Below are 7059 nucleotides of genomic sequence, written 5' to 3'. Positions count from 1 at the left end.
CAAAGCTCACCCATGCTGGGCAGCAGTGGCCTGGGAGAGAGTTGAGGGTGGAGATTCAAGTTTACTGTGCAGAAGGTGGCATCGGTAAACCACTTCATTATTTTTTATCAAGATACACTACCAGAACGATTGCAGATGGAGAGCGGGGCATTATGGGAGAGATGTATCTGTGGTGTCGCTATGGGTCGGAAACGACTCTACAGCATAAGACAAGATGAACCTACAACTTCCTCCAGTTATCACCCCATCTCCCCCCACCATTCCTTGCCAACTCCTTGAGTGAGTTGTCTACACCCACTGTTTCAAGTTCCTCTTCTCCAGTTCTCTCCTTGACCCCCTCCAATCTGGCTTCCAACCCCTTCACTTCACAGAAACCACCCTCTCAAAGTTCACCAATGATCTTCTTCTTGCCAAATCCAGTGGCCTCTACTCCATCCTAATCCTCCTCGACCTCTCAGTTGACTATGACACTGTCAACAGCCCCCTTCTCTTGGAAACATTATCTAACCTCAGCTTCAATGACACTGTCCTCTCCTGGTTCTTCTCCTATCTCTCTGGCCACTCATTCTCAGTCTCTTTTGTTGGCTCCTTCTCTACCTCCCATCCTCTAACTATGGGGGTCCCTCAGGGTTCAGGTCTGGGTCTGCTGCTTTACTCCATCTACATCTACTCTGAGGGAGAACACATTCACTCCCTTGGCTTCAACTACCACCTGTATGTGGATGATACCCAAATCTACATCTTCAGCCCTAATCTCTCTCCCTCTCTGAAGTCTCACATTTCACCCTGACTTGAAGGCATCTCTACTTGGATAACCTGCATAAACCTCGAACTTGACATGTCTAAAACAGAACTTTTTATCTTCCCACCCAAACCCTGTCCTCCCTGAGACTTCCCATCACTGTAAATGGCACCATAAACCTTCCTGTCTCACAAGCCCTTAACCTTGCAGTTATCCCTGACTCCTCTCTCTCATTCAACCCACATATTCAATCCATCACTAAATCCTGCTGGTTCGGCCTTCACGACATCGCTAAAATCCTCCCTTTTCTCTCCATCCAAACTGCTTCTACATCAATCCAATCACTTATCCCATTTTGATTACTGCATCAGCCACCTCACTGACCTCCCAGCCTCCAGCCTCTCCCCTCTCCAGGCCACGCTTCACTCTGATGCTCGGATCATCTTTCTAAAACTTCACTCTGTGCATGTCTCCCCACTCAAAATCTCCAGTCGTTGCCCATCCACCTCCACATCGAACAGAAACTCCTCACCTTCAGCTTCATGGAGCTCAATCAGTTCTTCCCTTCACACTTATGGGCTCTCTTCTCCCACTATCCCCCAGCTTGTTTTCTTTGTTCCTCTTAGCCATTGTGCCTCGATCTTTCCTCTCTCTCCCTCCTCTGATCCCTCACCTCTACTCTTCCCTACCCTGGACCTCCTACCTTCAAATCCACCAGGCCACAGTTCTCTTTAAAGCTATGGTGTGGTGGGATGGGTTCTCTTCTCCCACTACCCCCCAGCTTGCCTTCTTTGTTCCTCTTAGCCACTGTGCCTTGATCTCTCCTCTCTCCCTCCTCTGTTCTCTCACTCCTACTCTTCCCTAGCCTGGACCTCCTTCCTTCAAATCCACCAGGCCCCAGTTCTCTTCAAAGTTAAGGCCTGGTGGAAATCAGAGGACCTGGGTTCTAATCCCAGCTCTGCCACTTAATAATAATTAAAAATAGTTACTATAGTATTTGTTAAGCTCTTACTATGTGCCAAACACTGTTTTAAGCACTGGGGTAGATACAAGTTAGGTTGGACACAGTCCCTGTCCCACACAGGGCTAACATTCTTAATCCCCACTTTACAGATGAGGTAACTGAGGTTCAGAGAAGTGAAGTGACTTGCCCAAGGTCACACAGCAGATACGCGTTGGAGCTGGGATTAGAATCCATGACCTTCTGACTCCCAGGACCGTGCTCTACCCACTAAGCCATGCTGCTTCTCTAGGACACGCTGCTTCTCCTTGACTCTTGTCTGCTGTGTGAACTTGGGCAAGTCACTTAACTTCTCTGGGCTCCAGTTAACTCATCTGTAAAAATGGGGATTAATATTGTGAGTCCCAGGTGGGACGAGGACTGTGTCCAACCTGATTAGCTACTATCTACCCCTGTGCTTAGTACAGTACCGGGCACATGTAAGGGCTTAAAATATACCATTAAAAAGAAAAAGAAGAAAAAGCACTTCTGAAACCTACCTTCTCCAGGAGTTCTTCCCTGATTGATCCTTTGTCCCTCCAGTCATATCTTCACCTCATTATTTGTCTACCAATTTGACACTTTTATACTCACTACTACCTGGGGCACTTATGTTCATAGTTACTGACATACCCTGCTGTTTAAACACTAACTCATTTACTTTTCTCCCTTTCCTCCTTCCTCCCATCTGCGAATGATTTATTTGTATCTCCCCCTCTAGACTGTAAACTCTTTGAGGTCAGGGATTCTGTTTTCTTAGTACAGTGCCTGGCACTTAATAAGCACTTAACAAATACAATAATAATAATAATAATAATAATAATATTGTACTCTGGTACTCTGCTCACATTAGACCGTAAGCTCCTTGAGGGAAGGGATTTGTGTCTACTCAGTCAACTGATCAGTGGCATTTAGTGAGTACCAACTGTGTGCAGAGCTACTAAGTGCCTAGGTAAATACAATATAAGACTGTAGATAGAAATAACCCCGGCCTTCAAGGAGTTTAAAATCAAGTGAGAGAGACAGACATTAAAATAAAATAGAGAGAGGGAAAGCTGCAGAATATAATGATATGTACGTCAGTGCTATGGGGTTGTGGGTGGGGTGAGTTTCAAAGTCTTTTGGCAGTACAGACCCAAATGTATAGGCAAATCAGAGAGATAAGAGGTTATTCAGGTAAGGTTTCCTGGAGGAGAAACCTTCTAGACTGTGAGCCCACTGTTGGGTAGGGACCGTCTCTATATGTTGCCAACTTGCACTTCCCAAGCGCTTAGTACAGTGCTCTGAACACAGTAAGCGCTCAATAAATACAATTGAATGAATGAATGAATGAGATATGATTTTAGGATGACTTTGAAGATGGGGAGAGTGATGTCCTGCTGGATAATAATAATAATAATAATAATTGTGGCATTTTTCAAGTGCTTACTATGTGCCAGCCACTGTACTAAGAGCTGGGATGGGTACCAGCAAATTGGGTTGCACTCAGGATATGAAGGGGGAGGGAGATCCAGACAAGAGGGAGGATGTGAGCAAAGGGTCAATGAAGAGATAGACAAGACTGAGGCACAGAGAGAACGTTGGTGATAGAGGAGCAGAGTGTGTGGGCTGGGCTATAGTCAGAATTCAGAGAGGTGAGGTAGGAGGGGCAAGCTGACTGGGTGCCTTCAAGCCAAGGGTGAGGAGTTTGTGTTTGATGAGGAGGTGGATAGGCAACCACAGGAGGGTTTTGAGGAGTTGGGGAGATGTGCTCAGAATGATTTTTTTTAAAAAATGATCAGAGCAGCAGAGTGAAGTATGGACCACAGTGGGGAGAAGCAGGAGTCAGGGAGGTCAGTGAGGAGACTGATGCAGTAATCAAGGTGGGAAAAAAACACGTGCTTAGATCAGCGTGGTGGAAGTTTGGATGGAGAGAAAAGGGCAGATTTTAGTGATTTCGTGAAGGTAGAACTGACAGGATTTGGTGACAGATGAGTATGTGGGTTGAATGAGGGAGATGAGTCAGGGATAATACCAAAGTTATGGACTTGGGAGACAGGGAGGATGGTGGTGTTGTCTCCAGTGATGGGAAAGTTGGAAAGATGGGGTAGGACAGGCTTTGTATGGGACGATAAAGAGTTCTGTTTTGGACTTCTTAAGCTGCCTCATTCCCCTGCCCGATCCCCAACCCTGTCCCATAGCCCGATGCCCAGCCCCATCCCCAGCCCCAGAGAAGCAGCATGGTATAGTGGATAGAGCAGGGGCCCAGGAGTCAGAAGGTCATGGGTTCAAATCCCAGCTCTGCCTCTTGTTTGCTGTGTGACATTGGGCAAATCACTTCACTTCTCTGGGCCTCAGTTCCCTCATCTGGAAAAACGGGGATTAAGACCATGAGCCCCATATGAGACAGGGACTGTCCAACCCAATTTGGTTGTATCCACTCCAGTGCTTAGTACAGTGCCTGGCACATAGTAAGCACTTAACAAATAATAATAATGATGGCATTTGTTAAGTGCTTACTATGTGCAATGCACTGTTCTAATATCATCATTATCATTGTCCCACTGCCCCATACTTCTGTTCAGTCCCCAACTCCATCCCCTTGCCCTGTTCCCCTGCCCAGTCCCCCTTTCCCATCCCCAGCTTCATTCCCAACCCCGCCTCATCCCCCTGTCCTCCCAGCTCCGGCTCCCTGCCCTGTCCCCCTACCCCATCCCCCAGCCCCAGCTCCCTGCCCCCTGCCCCTGCCCCAGTCCCCAGTCCCACCCCTTGGCCAGGTGCATGGAGGAAGGACACAAGACACAATGAGGCAAGAGGACAATGGACAATCTCAGAATGGGCAGCCTCAAACGTTCACCCTTTGTGAGCGGAAACACAGCTACCATTGATGGCGCTGGAGAGGGCGGGGGTCGGGGGGACCGGGGCTGTTTAGACTGGCTGTGTGTGTGTGTGTGTGTGTGTGCGTGTGTGTGTGTGTGTGTGTGTGTGTGTGTGTGTGAGAGAGAGAGAGAGAGAGAAAGAGAGTGTGAGAGAGAGAGAGAGTGTGAGAAAGAGTCTGTATGTATGTTTGTGTGTTTGTGTGTGTAAGTGAGAGTCCGGGTCTGTGAGTTTATGTTTGGATCTCCGTGTGTGTGTGAGGAAGCCCAGGTGTGTGTGTGTGTGTGTGTGTGTGTGTGTGTGTGTGTGTGTGTGTGTGTGTGTGTGTGTGTGTGTGTGTGGTCTGGGTCTGGGTCTATGAGTCTATATTTGAGCCTGAGTGTGAGAGAGAGACAGAGTTCTGGATGTATGTGTGTCTTTGAGTGTTTGTGTCTGTGAGTCTATGTTTGGGCCTCCACATGTGTGTGTGAGTGTATGTGTGTGTGTGTGTGTGTGAGTGTGTGAGAGAGAGAGTCTAGAATGTGTGTGTGAGTGTGTGTGTGTGCGCGGGTATCCAGGTTTGTGCATCTATGTAAGGGTCTATGTGTGCGCTTTTGTGTGTGAGAGAGTCCTGGTCTGTGAGTCTATCTGTAGGTCTCTATGCACATGTGTTTTGTGTCTGTGTGTGGGTGTGTGTGAGAGTATGTACAATGGCTACTGTGAATGTATAGGTGTCCCTTTTTTTATGGCATTTGTTAAGCACTTACTGTGTACCAAGTACTGTCTAAATGCTGGGATAGATATAAAGTAATTGGATTGGACACAGTCCATAGCCAACATGAAGCTCATCATCTTAATCCCCATTTTACAGATGAGGTAACTGAGGCCCAGAGAAGTAAAGTGATTTGCCCAAGTTTCCACAACAGATAAATGACAGAGCTGGGATTAGAACAAGTCCTTCTGATGCCCAGGCCCGTGTTCTTTCCACTAGGTCATGGTGCTTCTCTAACCCTACAGCACCTGCTATTCTCAGGAGGTCTCCCATCCAAGTACTAACCAGCCCAACCCTGCTTAGCTTCTGAGACCAGAGGAGATTGAGAGTGTTTAGGGTGGTATGGCTGTAGACATATGGCCTTTATGTCCCTTTATGTAAGTCCATGTACACATCTTTAAATCCATTCACAGATGTTGTTTTCTTTTTTTTCACCTATGGTATTTATTGACCACTCACTTTGTGCGAAGTAGTGTACTAAGCGCTTGGGAGAGTACAATACAGCAGAGTTGGTAAGCACATTCTTTGCCCACAAGAAGCTTAGAGCCTAAAGGAGGAGAGGGACATTAATATAAATAAATTACAGATGTATATGAGCCCGTTGTTGGGTAGGGACCATCTCTATATGTTGCCGATTTGTACTTCCCAAGCGCTTAGTACAGTGCTCTGCACACAGTAAGCACTCAATAAATACAATTGAATGAATGAATGTATACATAAGTGCTTTGGGCCTGGAACAGGTGGAATATCAAGGGCTCAAAAGGTGCAGATCCAAGTGGAAGGGCAATAGAAAAGGGAGAGGGAATAGGGAAAATGAGGATTTAACTGAAGACCTTCTGGAGGAGATTTGAATTTAAGGCTTTGAAGGTGGGGAGAGTAGTATTCTGACATATATGGAGAAGCAGTGTGACTTAGTGGAAAAGGGGCCTGAGGGATAAACCAAACTCCATCACTTGTCTGCTGTGTGACCTTAGACAAGTCACTTAACTTCTCTGTGCCACAGTTCCCTCATCTGCAAAATTAGATTCAATACCTGTTCTCCCTCCTACTTAGCCTGTGAGCCCCATGTAGAACCTGATTATCTTGTCTCTACCCCCAGCACTTAGTACAATGGTTGGCACATAGCAAATGCTTAACAACACCATCATTAATGTTTTTATTATTACTATCACCGTGGGGGAGGAAGTTCCAGGCAAGAAGGAAGACGTGGGAAAGGGGTCGGCAGCAAGATAGATGTGATCAGGGCACAGTGAGTAAACTGACACTACAGGAGTTAAGTGTGCAGGCTGAGCTGTAGTAGAACAGGGAGATGAGGTAGGAGGGGGTAAGCTGATTGAGTGCTTTAAAGCCGTCAGTGAGGAGTTTCTGATTGATGCAGAGGTAGATGGACAGCTACTGGAGGGTCTTGAGGAGTGGGGAGTTGTGGACTACACTTTTTTAGAAAAATGATCTGGGCTTCAGAGGGACATATGAACTGGAGTGGGGAGAGACAGGAGGTGGGGAGATCATCAAGGAGGCAGGTGCAGGAGTCAAGGCAGGGTACAGGATAAGTACTTTGACTAACAGTGGTAGAAGTTTGGATGGACAGGAAAGGGTGTATTTTAAGTGATGTTGTGAAGGTCAAACCTACAGGATTTGGTGACATATTGAATATGTGGGTTGATTGAAAGATGAGACACGGATAATGCCAAGGTTACAGGCTTGTGAGAT

At 46.7% G+C, this 7059-nt stretch overlaps 1 pseudogene; it reads right to left on the bottom strand.

Annotated features, from left to right (window-relative positions):
- Positions 1 to 5585: 5585 nt before the first annotated feature.
- LOC119933442 lies at positions 5586 to 5703 on the bottom strand (annotated as a pseudogene).
- Between the last annotated feature and the right edge of the window lie 1356 nt (positions 5704 to 7059).

The sequence above is a fragment of the Tachyglossus aculeatus genome, chromosome 1 (genome assembly GCF_015852505.1).
Source record: "Tachyglossus aculeatus isolate mTacAcu1 chromosome 1, mTacAcu1.pri, whole genome shotgun sequence".
NCBI classification, from domain to species: Eukaryota; Metazoa; Chordata; class Mammalia; order Monotremata; family Tachyglossidae; genus Tachyglossus; species Tachyglossus aculeatus.
The sequence above is the reverse complement of the archived record's forward strand: the minus strand, read 5'-3'. Positions and strand labels throughout refer to the sequence as shown.